Here is a 15400-nt window from a genome sequence, read left to right as displayed (position 1 = left end):
TCATTGGGTTTAGGAAATGTAGAGGTCTGAATTGGAAGTCTGGCGTTGTTACTTAGAAACAACATGACAAAGATGAGTTATACACTGTTTTCATATCTCAATTCCTCACTTTTGAAATGGAAACCGTTTTAGTCTGAGTGATTAAACGGTTGTGGAAACTAAAATGGGGAATTCATATTAAGTACTTGGAGCAGAACTTGGAACAGAAACCACTAGACGAGGGCTGGGAATCACTATCTACAACATTTTAAAGGAGAAAAAACAATGGGAAGCTGGGGAGACGGACTGGTAGGTAGCTCAGGATTGCAGTCATGGCGAGTTCTAAGGAGCCAAGCATGATTGTCATTTACTTGGGCCCACACAATGTCCCTGTGAGGCAGGTGTTGTATTGATTGTCTTCAAGAGCATGTCAGGTCTCTGATTCTGTGATCTATGATACAGGGAAGAGCAGGATTTTACCCTTTTCATATGAAGGCCCTGCTCTGAATGGCAAAACTAGTAGCAAATAGAAGGCAGTGATGGTTTAAGTGAAAACTCTTTTATTGACTGAGAGCCATGCTTGTCTCGGTTCATGTGCTTTGCCTCTATGCCTTCATGCAGCAAAGGAAATCTAGCCATTCTCAGGTTTAGATCTTGCCATTCAGAGGTGAAGAGCCTGGAGATCACATCACCAAACCACTGCTTGATCTGATTCCATCACCGTGCCAATCCTGTTGATCTTTGTTTCTGAGGTTTAGACAACATTGGTTGCCTTGGTAAGTGCCAGCTATCATTGGGTACCCTGAATTTTAGTATGAATTTTTAGCCAAACTCCTAGACGCTGAGGTAATCATCACCCAAATCCCTTTCCATCTTCCTGTATTTGCCCTGAGTTTCTGAGATGTTTTCTAGCAGCCCTGCTCCAAATTACTTTCTGATTTTGATCCACATCCTTTATGAAATCGCACTTCTCATCTCACCGAGACATTACTTTTGACCTTGAAGAAGACTGACTCCTCTTGTCAGCTAGTTCCTCTTGTCCAGGAAATGGATTTCCTTCCTGTTGCATTTTGGTGCCTCATTATATGGGCTAATGCTATTTCTGTATCCATGATCAGCCCAAATAACACTTTCTTGGAAACAGGTGAAAATGCAACCTATGTTTGATATAATCTAACTGATGTTTCTTTGAGAGGCAGAGTTATTGAGAGGGGGAGATGCAGATGCTCCATTGCTGGTTCACTTGCCAGGTGGCGTCAAAGAATAGCACTCAGCCAGGCTGAATCCAGACAGTGGGAGCCTCATGCAAGTCTCTCATCTAGAATAGCAGTGGTCCTAGTGTTCGGGTCATCTGCTGCTGCTTTTCCCAAGCCATTAGCATGGAGCTAGATTGGAAATGGAGCAACTTAGACACAAACTGCTGCCCCTATGTGATGCAGGCTTTCCAGGTAACAACTTTACCCACTATGCCACAACAGAGACCCGTAGCCATGCTATTCAGCCACAGATCAAGCAGGAATCAATACTCGTAACAGAGACAACACATCTTGTATCAATACGAATATCTGTTTCAATCTGTTCTGTCAACTTTAACTTCAAATCAATCTCCCCTCTCCCTAGAACAATTTCTAAGGCTTTCAAGTGTTTCTGCCACCTAAAAGGCAAGACTCTGGTGGGAGGGACTTCCAGAGATCTGACAACCCCTTTGGAAGCAGAGATATAGCACCATTTTCTCACAGGAACCACTGGCAGTTTGGTCTCTTCCACGTGTCTATGTGAGCATGTTCATGCCGGAGACACATGCATAAAAACTGCAATTGAATGCCCAGTGCGGTTGGCTGCTGGCTAAATTCCGCAGTTCCCATATGGGTATGGGTTCTGATCCTGGCAACCCCACTTCCTATCCAGTTGCCTGCTTGTGGCCTGGGAAAGCAGTCTAGGATGGCCCAAAGACTTGGGATCCTGCACCTGCATGGGAGACCTGGAGGAAGTTCCTGGCTCCTGGCTTTGGATTGGTGCAGTTCCAGCCTTGCGGTCATTTGGAGAGTGAATCAATGGACGGAAGATCTTCCTCTCTGTCTCTCCTCCTCTCTGTATATATCTGACTTTTAATAAAAATATTAAAAAAATAGATCTTATAAAGAAGTTCAGCTGACATCGAGTCTCAGTAAGAATGAAGCCATCTCTCAGTGCGCACAGCACTTCACCCTTTAAACTCTGTTCTTATTGGACGCACACATCTGCACTCATCTACCCACCCCCCCATGCTTGCACAGTGGACATTTATTCTCCACTTGTACCCTAACACATACGACACCACAGCTGCTTAGCAACAATCCCAGTGATATCTGATACAGTGCTGCCAGTCGCTTCCCCAGAGATGAGATTCATGTAGCAACAGACCCAGCAAGCTCCATCTCATTTCTTCTTACCTTTTCCCCAGGGCAGCCAGTGCCCATTCAGAAACCCAATAGCTCTGTGTGCTCTTCTGAGTCATCACTTGCTCTTTCGGCTGGCTACATCACCAAACTCCCTGTCAACCTGGCTTCTCCCATGAGAGTGTCCTGCATAGGACTGCACTTGGTTAAATATTTCACATTACACAAAGGCTGGTATGGCAACACGGGACCAGGTTGGGATCTGAACGCCAGTGGCATTCTTGCCCCTGTTTTTGGTGATGAATTTCTGGCTGCCATTCAAACAGCTACTCTAAAGACAACACTACCACATGTCATACTGCATCCAAATCCCGTCCCCCCACCCCCCGAGGAGAATCCCTGTCCACATGAGCCTACTCAAAGCTCTGACATTGTGTTCAAAACGAACAACCAAAAAAAAAAAAACAACTATTTCACTTTTCCTGACACGTATCTTTAAGAGTTCCCTTGGAACCCTTCACCTTCAACCTTCAGTATCCTGACATATGAAAGAACTTCTGAAAGTTCAAGAAAAACAGGAATAGAGAGATGGGTTCATTTTACGGTGAGATGGTTGAGATTCTTGGTGTGTTTTTTTTCATAATATACATTTTCCATATATTTTTTTAAAATGCTTATTTGAGAGGCATAGTAGTGATGATATTTCATTCTCCAAATACCTACAATGTTTTACCCTGGTTCAGAACTGATGCTTGGAGATAGGGTCAAAATTCAGGCACCCCTTCCCTCCCTGAGTGGAAGACATCACACTGGGGCTCGGTGCAATGGCACAGTGGTTAAGGTCCTCCCTTTGCACACCCCATATGGGCGCCGGTTCTAATCCCTGTGGCGCAGGTTCTAATCCTGGCGGCCCTGCTTCCCTTCCAGCTCCCTGCCTGTGGCCCGGGGAAATAATCAAGGACAGCCCAAAGCTTTGGGACCCTGCACCCACGCAGGAGACCCAGAAGAGGCTCCTGGCTTTGGACCAGCATAGTATCAGCCGTTGCGCTCACTTGGGGAGTGAATCATCGGACGGAAGATCTTCCTCTCTGTCTCTCCTCTCTGTATATCCGCCTTTCCAATAAAAAAATAAATCTTTTAAAAAACAAAAGGACAATGAACTGAACTGCTGCCTCGCAAGCTTTGATTCGGAGAACTGAAGTCAAGCAAGGGATTGAATATGGACACCAGCAACAAGCTGTAAATCTACATAAAGATTTTTGAGTACATGCATTTGCATAAGCATATTCTACATGGCAACCATGAGCAAAATTTTTGTGGAGATAATACCTGTGTAAATTCTCCTAAAGTGAATATTTCTTGATAAACCGAGAAACAAGAAACATTTGTCATAATTAGAGCAGCACTGATTCTGGAGCTCGCCACAGCGCATGGCCTTCAAAAGTCTACCTGACAAGGTCACTGAAAAAAGACAGAATTTAACAAACCCCTAAAGCCAGCACCAGGCTTTCTACAAGTGGACCATAAATATTGGTTATTGTTGATTTCCTATATAGACATTATTTTGAGATTATCTAAACTAAATTTTTTTTTTCTGGTCAGACTGCTCAATTTTTTTTTTCTCCTGCAGAGTCAATTTCAGTTTCTCATTTTAGAGCTTTGCTTAAATGAGGTCTGTTATCAGTATTAAGTCCAGGGTTTATTTTCTTGGCCAGCAAAGTAACCAATGCAGTGATGCTCTGTGAAACCAGCCACGACTCATCTTTCTCCAACCCCAGCTGAGCAAATGATGGGCAGGGAACCCTTGGCATCTGCCCCTGCAGTGTCATCTTGGCCCTTCATTACTTGGACTGCATGTCATTTAATGCTATAGACTTGGGAAATGAAGGAAGTTGTGTCTGGGATTCAGGACAACTCTGACAGGCACCAGTTTTTACTGTCCCGTGGTAAAGAGGACACATGAAAAAAATAGTTGACAAATGCTAATTGTGTGTATTGAGGTGAAACAAAGATTTTTTTTTTAAATGATGGATTGAGTGATTCAAGAGGCAGAATGCTCCTATCTACTGTACTAATGCCTGCAATAGCTTGAACAGGGTTGAGACTAAAGCCAAGAGCCTAGAACTCAAATCTGGCCTCCCTTATGCGTGACGGGAATTCACACACTTGAGCCATCAACATTGCCTGTTACCACCTGCATTACCAGGAGGTGGAGTCGGGAACTTGAGCCTGACGGTTAACTTGGGTATTCCAATATGAAAAATGGCATCTTAACCAGTTTTGTAACTCTCATCAGTCATGCAAAGCCCCTGGTGGATGGCAAAAATCTCTGGCTGCCCAGACCCCGTGCCACATAGCAAGGTATTTGCATGTAACCTCCACGACCTTCTGCATGAAAATCATCTTTTCATAATAATGCGGTGCTGGCGATTTCTAAATAGTCCTTTTATTGGATAGGCAAGGAATGACAGCAAGAAAACATTTCTGTGTATGTTCTGTAGAGATGTTCTTGTAAGAGATGTTGGTGTCTAAATCCCGCCTCCGTAACAGTGATTGATACAATATCAAATGGCAGGTTTGTGGCATAGAAACACACTTTATCTCCTGTTCGCTACCCATAGTTGAGACTATTCATAATATGCTTGAAAAGAAACAAATAGAATACAAAATGAAACCGAGAGCTGCCACCAATCAATCTAAACCAAATATTTTCAATTTAAATTCTGAACAGCCCTCATTTTTCAATGCCAACAAAAAGTAGTGCATTTTTTAATGCCTGAGGTCTTAGAAGTACCAACCTCTGAAACTTCATCAATTATTGCGATATTTCCGGTATCCACTGCCTTCAGTCAGAGTTAAATTCAGATGAGACAAGTGGGGAACTCACATTGCCTGAGAAATTGAAGGAAGTGACAAAAAAAGAAAAACCCTCTTAGTGATTAAGAAAGTATTTATACCACACTTTAAGCACTAATGCAACACATCTTTGTGCTAAACCGAATATCATACTTTTAAGCCATAGCAAGATTAGCATCTATAGACTTTCCTTTCACATCAAGCTCAAATATGAGTAGACACAACACCATGGTATGGAACGAACAATTAGGAATAATAGAGAGAAGACTTCCATTTATGCAATTAAAGAAAAACTTCTAGCATGCTCTATTTTCCAAGCCTAGCGAAATTGAAAATATCTTCCTACTTATTTAAAAACAAAATTAGGATTTCTCTAAACATAGGTAGGCTGTAGGGAAGAAAGAAGTAAAGATTTATTGGGTCCCTATTGCCACCCACATGATTCTGTAAACTTCTAATGATCTCAGAATTTACACTTTGGTTGTCAATATATTTCAGGGGACATTGAACTTAGTAACACTCAGACTCCAACTTGATCCAGGTCTGGAACTAGAATTTAAGAAAGTTGATTTGAACCAAAACCCTTCTTTATCCTTTCCTTCTCTCCGTCTTCCCTGGCTTTTTTTTTTCCCTTGTCTGCTTCTTCTTCCCTCCTTCTCTTCCTGCCTCACTTCTTTTATTTTTTCCTTCTTTTTTCTTTGCCTTCCTTTCGTCCTTCCTCCCTTCCTTCCTCCCTTCCTCCCTTCCTCCCTTCCTCCCTTGCTTCCTTCCTTCCTTCCTTTAGCTCTTCTTTCTCTCTTTCCTTCTTTTCTTTCTTTCCTGTATGTGCCTTGTTTTTTACATGTGTGTGATAATAATAGCACTAATTGCTACCACTTAATACTTCGTATTGGTAAATATATTTTGTAAACCCAGAACACACTACAGAAGTATCAAGTTCATTTAATTTTTGATTCATTGCTTTTTTTTTTGTATAACAAGAAATCAGGTACTTTTAGTCTCAATTATTGAAGGGGAAGGAAGAAAGTACACCTTGTTTAGAACTTTCAGCTTTGCAAGTCAATCGTTGACTTAAGTGTACTCAATTCTTGTATGTTGCATAGAAGCCAAAATGGTAGCTCTTTGCTTTTGATATACACTTCCTGTGATTAGTTGTGCAGGAGAATAAAATATTCTTGGTACTTATACAGCTGTTTGTTGTTCTTTTGCTTATAGATATTTTATCTGCAGGTTCAATACAACTATTATACCTTGGCAATCTCTCCTCTCTGTTCTTTTCAATTTATCTGTTCACCAACGCAGCAGGGTTTGCACAGGTAGGGTGGTCATCCACTCCTTGAGGGTGTCTTTTACATGAAAAGACGGGACCTTTCTGGAAACCATGTCAATGGGAAATATCATCCTCAATTTGGAATATGAGCTCTTGGTCCGGCGCAATAGCATAGCAGTTAAAGTTCTAGCCTTGAATGTGTCAGGATCCCATATGGGCGCAGGTTCTAATCCTGGCACCCCTGCTTCTCGTAAAGCTCCCTGCTTGTGGGCTGGGAATGCAGTGGAGGACGACTTAAAGTGTTAGGACCCTGCACCCGCATGGAAGAGCCAGAGGAAGCTCCCGACTTCTGGCTTCAGATTGGTTCAGCTCCAGCCCTTGCAGCCACTTGGGGAGTGAACCATCAGACAGAAGATCTTCCTCTGTGTCTCTCCTCCTCTCTATATATCTGCCTTTCCAATAAAAATAAATAAATCTTTATTTAAAAGAAAGAATATGAGCTCTGTGTTTCCTGACTTAGGAGTTAAGTTCAGAATTCTCAGGAATACTGCTTCTGTGTGATAACTTGATCACATTTACCCTATCAGCACATTTGAGGTGCAGTCGTTTATAACAAATATCTCTGGTAGGCATTTTTTCAATCTAATGTTTGGACTCCATCATAAAAAACTTCAGTACAAGAGATTGTTAGCTTTGCCAGAGTGACTGCTAATGGGTTTCTAATAGCTGTGACATTGGCTATGTGTATAATCACACGAAGTAAGACTGCAGTGGTTGTTTCATGTAAGCAGTGCTTTGGGAAAGAAATTGCCTTTGAGCATGCAGAAACAAAAGCCTAATGCTCAGATTTCCTTCAATACAATATCTTCTAAGTTCAAAACACTCTTGGAAAAGAGGAAAGCTCCTGTGGAGGTTTGAACTTGCATGTCCTATCTGAAAATGTACTGAACAGGAAGAAAAATTACAACCTGCTAAAGTGTTTAACATGTGGGTGTCAACATCAGACACCTAGCTGTGATGTTCTATTTACCTACCTGTAAGAAATTCTGGAACTATCGGTAAATGATTTAAACGTGTCTCGAAAGGAAAAAAAAAAGTGATTTGTGATATCGAATTAGCAGCATTATTGAAATCAGTAGATTTGATTGTATTTAAGTACCAGGAAAATATTAATAATGCAAAAACATGCAGTGGTTATATCCCTGTCTGTCAGTCTACCAAAGAAGATGCAGAAGAAGCTATTTCTCGACCTTTTCCCATAGAAGCGGCAACGGTAAGGATGCTGTGGCTGGGTGGTCGATGTGATGGCGATACGAAGCCTTGCTAATCAGAGATGTGATAGCAATTGATGTACATCCCTGACTTGAAGGTTCGCTACTGGAAGGATGCTACGGGGAAGTTGTCCATCTAGCGGTGTGATGTCTGAGGCTTATCTTAGCTGGGGTAGAGACCCAGGCCAAATCTTTTTTTTCTTTTTTGTTTTTTTGAAAGATTTATTTTATTTTTTACTGCAAAGTCATGGAGGAGAGACAGAGAGAAATATCTTCTGTCCGATGATTCACCCCCAAAGTGACTGCAATGGCCAGAGCTGCGCCGATCCGAAGCCAGGAGCCAGGAGCTCTTTTGGATCTCCAACATGGGTGCAGGGTCCCAAGGTGTTGGGCCATCCTCAGTTGCTTTCCCAGGCAACAAGCAAGGAGCTGAATGGGAAGTAGAGCTGCTGGGATTAGAACCGGCGCCTATATGGGATCTCGACATGTTCAAAGTGAGGAATATAGCCACAAGTCCATGGTGCCAGGCCCCAGGTCAAATCTTTGATATTATTACATTAAATATTAGTATAGAGCTGCCAACTAAAAAAAAAAAAACGACTAACCAATGAAGGAAGGCGTCAATGACTATTTATAAATTATTGCAATAATTATGCTCATAAAGGAAGTAGTAACAATATCAAGTCTGGAAGAGAAATGTTAAATCAGAAACAAGATGAAATATCTTTATTGCATATTTAGGAGATAAAATTATTCAATAGGTGGTATCAATACCAGAAACGATATATCTGCAAAATGAATTTTCTAAGCCAAGAACCATGATGAGAGAACCTTCTCAGAAGGCATACTAAAAATAAAGTACAGAACGCAAGTTAAGGGAATTGAAACAAATGTGCCAAAAACCGTGTGACAATCTTGCACATGACTCAAGAAGCTAAAAAAGCATATTTTAGCAATTCACTCAAAAACCTTGTAACATGGGAAAGGTGACAGTCTGTTCCTGGGATTTCAGAGCCTCGATCCGAAGATGTCCAGCAGAGTTGGCCCCGATCTCATGGAACGCTTGTGCTCTGAAGAAGACTCCTCCAAAACCAGCTACCAACTTAGAGACCTGAGATCCCCATTTTAGAATTCTGAGCCTAGTCCCAGCTGAGTCCAGCTTTTCAGGAGTCCCCTCAAAGTCTCCGATTTAACGAGGGAAGAAGGCATCCTGGAATGGTGTGGCGTGGCTCCTGGAATCTCAAGCCTTTGCTAGTCAAAGTCATTGCAGTTGACCAACTCATCCCAGAGGATATTAGAAATTCCCAACCTGGGAGAAGCCATCTTCACTTAACCCTTGAAAAATTTCTGACCCACGAAAGCTTGGAGCAAAGCAATTAAAATTTGTGTTTTGCTTTGTTTGCCATTGCATTTTGCTGTTGTTCTAATTAGGGGATACTTTTATTATTTGTTCTTCCGTCTTAACCGAGAGAGAAAAGAAACTGCATATGTTCTTAGGATACCATGTAATGTAGCCAATGTAATGTGTCCATGTAATGTAACCAATTTGCTGTAAACATGTCTACCTCCTTAAACATGTATTATTTGTTATGGCAAGGAAAAATCCACTTTAAATCTTTTCCTCTAGCCTTTCTCTCTCTCTTTTTTTTTTAAATATTCACAGGACACTAGAATCACAAATACCTTTTTTAAGATTTATTTGTCTTTACTGAAAAGGGAGATTCGATTTATGGAGAGAAGGATCTCCAACCCTTTAGTTTACTCCCCTATTGGCCATACAGCTGGGGCTACGCTGGTCTAAAGCCAGGAGCCAGGAGCCTCTTCTGGGTCTCCCACATTGGTGCAGGATTCCAAGGCTTTGGGCCATCCTTTACTGCTTTCCTAGACCACAAACAGGGATCTGGATGGGAAGTGGAGCAGCCGGGACACCAACTGGCACCGTATGGGATCCTAGCACATGCAAAGACAGGATTTATCCAATGAGCCAACACGCTAGGCCTGTATTACACATTCATAACAATGGTTAAAAAAGCTCAAATAGACCTGGCTTGTGCTATTCATTCATTCACTAATTTGTTCTTCAGAAATGTATGAATTATTTAACATTTTTCAAATTCTACCCAAAATGTTGGTGTGCACGAAAGGCACAATCCTTGATTATAAAAGTTACAGCTCTGGGTAACTGGTATTATGATGCATCAGGTTAAGCCAACACCCCGTATTGGCATACTAGTTCACATTCTGACTGCTCTTCCACCAGTCAAGCTTTCTGCCAATGTGCACCCCAAAAGCAGAAAATGATGGCGCAAGGATCCCATCACGCATGTGGGAGACATAGACGGAGTCCCGGGACCCTGGTTATGACCTGGCCCAAGCCTTGGCATTGAACCAGCAAACGGAAAATACATCTCTTCTTCCCTTGTTTCTACTTTGCTGTCACCCTTTCAAATAAATAGTCATTTTTTTTTTAAAGATTACAACTTTTTCTAAATTCTTGAAGGAGCAGAGCTTGTGCTGAGGTGGGAACCTTGTATGAATGGAAATACACACTTTGTTAATTCAGCACTGCCTATCATGTAGAAATCGATTCAGTCAACTAAATGAGAAGGAAAGATGATTATTGGGATGCATTTCCACTCTCCCGGAGACTCTGTACTTATTGAACTATTTTGAAATTACTCTGATAAGAGATCAAGTCATCTTCACACCTTAGAATAAAGCTTCTGTGAGTGCATACACACACGTATGCACATCATAACTTCTTAGATATTTAAATTTTAGATACTGAGTTAAATGGTTTTTGAACAATCACGAAGCCCTAGATCAAGGGTAAATACTTTTATCAGGTACACTCCTGATGGAAGTGATTAAACTGTAGCATTGCAAGAACGCTGAGAGAAAATCCTGTCAAGCTGCTGAGATTCAAACATCCCAGAGCTGACATAACCCTTTGAGCTTGCTGAGTTCCACCTCCTTCTTCTACTGCTGGGGCAACACAATGCCAGCAGGCAATGGAACCAGATGGGTCATTGCTATTACCAGCGGTGCACAGCAGGTGCAATGCTAGGAGGTTGGTTGAGGTCCTCCTCCACCCAGAGGAGTCCTGGCAGGAATCTGAAATCCTCCCTTCAATTCTGGCATGAATTCTGGTGTCCATATGTCTGTGCATACATAGAAGCTGAGGCACAGAAACTCATGTGAATTGCCAAGGCCCTAGAATCCTGAAAAAAACAGTTGCTGTCTCCTGTTGTCATGACAACCACTCCGGAAAGAACCTAGGTGCCAGACTTAGATTATTATTATTACTTTTTCTTTCTTTTTTTTTTTTTTTCTTTTCTGCGGGTCCCAGGGGACTACCAGAATGAATTGATAACTCATTTACTGCTACCTGAAGAAAAGCCTTTCTTGTCCTGGATTGCTTCCAATGACAGATCAGCACTCCCAGGATGGGAACTGACTCAACTGTAGCTGGTCTTATTTCTTTTAGAGTCGAAGGTCTCCAATGATAATTGTGCTGTGAGAAATAAGGGACGTGGACAAGCTAACACGTCTCTGAAAATCTGTAATTTTTTTAACTTCCTCCGCGTTTCCGAAGTTCTCTGTTTTCTTTCCTGCTTCCTGTTTTTCTCTGTGTTGCATCTGCTCCTTCCTGAGGAGGAAATGTTTGCACCGTTCGAATGGTTGGACTATGAGTCACAGATGAAACAGGAGGGTTTTTTTTTTTTGAGTGATGCCAAGCAAGGTCTTAATTAAAAGGGTGGGAGATGCTCTGGTGAGTGGAAACATGTCTGGGCTGTTTATAGCCACACAAATGTGCTCACCTGTTCCTTGGTACACTCTCCTTCCAGCTGGAAATTATAACCTATGTTTAGGATGGACAAAATGCACATCCACCACTTGGAAATTCTCAGAGGTGCATTGTGATGCTCCCAGCTGCTGTCTGCTTGGCTGCTGGAATAAGGCTACCTTTGTCCACACTAAAGTGTGCTCCCTATGGCACACATTCCTCTAAGCACATCTATATCTGAATCACTAAATTCTCACAATTGCTCATGGAGTGAGATGTTAGAAAAGTAAATTGACTTTCCTGTGGATAACCATCTGAATCATTGGTAGGATTCAACTTGAGGAAGAGTGCATTCCTATGGTCATGATATTCCACCACGACTGACACATACCTGCCTCGCCAGCTGGTGCTGGATGAACTTCATGCCTGTTCACCATCACTTGTGCAACAGGCCCCGACTTCACCCCCAAACTCTTTTATCCATCGCTTCTTCTCTCTTTATATTCTTAGAGTCCATCTTAGCGGAGGTACTAATTACACCTGGAATGAGACATCCAACAGTCTCTTTTTGCAACCTTTGCCTTCCGTACAAGTTTTGCTCAGTATCTTCTCCATATTGCACTTCATCTTAGCCAAAAGGCTGAGAAGCGATTGTTCTCCATATTGCAACCAAAATAATTCCTCTAACATGCACTCAATTATTTGTCTTTTTTACTTTAAAACTTGCAGTGCAACCTTGCCTTCCACTGGATCTCCTATCTTTAAGGGGCTGTTGGGTGTCTTACACATACTTCTGCCACAACTAAGTTTTCTTCTTAATGTGCTTTACTATTGGAATCAACTGTGATGTAGCCAAGATGGAGTTGTGCTCTTAATCATTGTTTCTTGACTTTTTAAAACATGTCTTTCCACATGCTAAATGCAGAATTATACAGTTATCCAGTATAGAAGACTAAATAAGCCTAGTTCTGCACATTTTAAAGTTACCAGAACTGCCATGATCCATTCTCTATTGTAGTTTAAGCCTATTTGTGAAATTATCATAATAAAGCATATATTCATCTCACAGAACAATTAAAGAACACGAATCTGGCAGAAACAATTAGTATACTACTCTGGAGACAAACATTCCTGAATCACAAAATAAATGACTCTCAATCCGGGAATTATTGTCAGAAACATTTTTTTTTAAATTAATACATGCCTTTTCTTTGAGTACCCAGAACCATGCTAATTCTACTGGGTGCACATTGCTATAATTGCTTGTAATGCATACAATCCATTAATGTCAGATGTCAGAATACACTCATTTACACAATGTGTTCTATAGGTGCAATAAAAATAAGCTGCATTTGTTGAACGTACAGAGTGTGGGCGGCCATGTGTTAGATGGTTTAGTGCGGAATGCAGAGGGACCGTCCTCCGAGTCCCCAGGGGACTTTCTTCTTTTCAGCTGTTGGTTCCTCCTTCTATCTAGCCTGCTAATCTACCACTTGTGCTCTTGTGCTTGTGCATCATCTGCTGCATCCAAAAGCTCTTCAGTCACTGAAGTAGTTGTGGAATGCCTTCCCTTCCCACCTCCACCTTTACTACTTCTAACCTAGGCTTTCCCATCCTTACTTGAAGCTGCAACAACTTTCTCATGTGTTCTCCTGAACCTTATCTTACCCCTTTCTTCAAACTTCCTAGAGTTCTATCAAAGGAAAGCTTGTGATGCTATTTGCTTCATTAACATCTTTTGAATGTTCTCATAACCCAAGTTACACAGTGCGGCATTAAAGGTCTTCTATAATTTGAGTGACAATTGTAGAGTATTTATGAGTGCCAAGTAGTGTTTTAGTGAAACTAACTACCACTTTTATGCCCTCTTCTTACTCTCAATTTTCTAAGCCATCCACTCCCATGCCAAGCTGAATATATATGACAAGCCTTACAGTTAATGATGTTTTTTCATATGCTTTCCCATGACTTACATTTATTTTCAACCAAATCACCTTAACTATCCTTCAAAAGTCATTATAGCAGCATAAATTTTTATAAGGAACATATTCCATACTTCTTTTTCCCCAAACTAAATAAGAAGTTCATGTTCTGTGCTTAAAGAAAAAAAAAAAACTTTTATTATCACTTCTCAACAAGATACCTACTGTAGTGCTCTTTTCTCTTTATGTATGGATTAAGCATTTACAGCATTTGTTTAGTAAATACCTATTGAATAAAATAAATAATTCCATTGCAAACATGCCTGACCATTGAATCCCAGGTACTGGGATGTGGGTATTTATTCTCACAATGCTTCAAACAGTAAAAGTAGTTTGAGCTATAGCAAAAATACATAGTCAGGAAAGAATGATAACAGTGTTTTAGTATATATCTTTGCAAAAAAAATAAAATGCTCAAGCAGAAAGTATAAAGAGAAGATACCTGCATTGTTATGAAGAAAAAAGAGAGTTGAAATCTTTGATACCAAAGCAACAAAAGAGTGAAGACAGTAGCATCAATAGGCAATTGATGTCTTCAGCAGTTTCAAATTTCCAATGGTTAGAGACAAGGAAAGAAAGAATGGGAAACCAAGAGATCAAGAAAAATTTGATATAGCCTGAACGTGAGTATTGGGTAGAACTGTATAAAACATGAACTAATAAAAGAATGGAGATTTAATGAGACAAAATGAAGGGCTCTGGACAATGAGTGCTCGGTTATAGTGTTCAGTACAAAGAGATCAGTAGGGGGAAAGTATGTTTGCTTGTTGTTAAGTTCCAGAGACAAGCTAGTGTTTTTTATTGAGCTCATACATAAGGAGAGGCAATCAAGAATGTAAAGCTTTCATCACATTTGTTTCATCTGTCACTTTCTTTACTTTCCCCTGAGAAGTTAAATGGAGAGACATCTGAGTGAATTTGAAAATTTGTTATTTTTTTAATGTGAAGTCCAAAGCTTCTAAATAGTTTTGAAGAATCATCAGATCTGTTAGATTTATTTATCACATTTTAAAAAATGCGCCTGTCAAATGTAAGTCTCCTTCCATCTTTATACATTATCAAATGCATTTGATGCTCAAATAGAAAAAAAGAAAGAATTGCCACTAGAATTGACAGCGAGAGTTTTATAAGATACTACCATTATTGTTACAAGGGCATCTCCTCCAACACCACAACTTCATAGTCACAAGAACAAGGCAAACTTGCCAGTTCTCTATGGCTAGGGTGATTTATTCAAGGATCAACATTATTTCCTATCTTACTAACTGATACTAGCTCTTTTAAATTTCTGCCCATTATTGGTTTTTGTGGAGAGAGTATCCCCACTTTTGCAACTTACTAATCCTGTAGTCATGCCACTGCCTGTGACCACAGCAGGTGTAAGGCTGGCCAGTACAGCGGGCATCAATGCTTTGGTTTTTATGTACAAATCAAAGCACATGGAATCTCCCCTGGCAATGATGTTGGCAGGCAGCATTTCATCTTCTTTCCAGTGGTGGATTTTAAAGATTTTTGGACTCTATTCTCTCCTAATGCATCCATTGTCTCATGCAGGATTTCAAAAGAAACCCTTTGATTAAAAACAGTACAGTATATGACAATATTGAACAGTGGAAGCCTATTTACAAAAGCTTGAAGCCCAATTTGAAACAGGTACCGATTGTACTTATAGACAGAAAACAGTGTTTTATATGGATACCACAAAAGCTCTGTATATGTGTGTACATATGTATATATCTGTATGATCAAAAACTGCCATGTCACACGGAAATTATCACCTGAATATGGGACCGTGTAATCTCTTCTTAGACCAGCCATCTTGGATCCTCTCCTTGGGGGGGATTTTACAGTAGCAGGACTCAGCACTCATGGGTCCC

Source organism: Ochotona curzoniae, unplaced genomic scaffold (genome assembly GCF_017591425.1).
Source record: "Ochotona curzoniae isolate NIBS_2020 unplaced genomic scaffold, NIBS_Ocur_1.0 contig_1302, whole genome shotgun sequence".
Taxonomy (NCBI): domain Eukaryota; kingdom Metazoa; phylum Chordata; class Mammalia; order Lagomorpha; family Ochotonidae; genus Ochotona; species Ochotona curzoniae.
The sequence above is the reverse complement of the archived record's forward strand: the minus strand, read 5'-3'. Positions refer to the sequence as shown.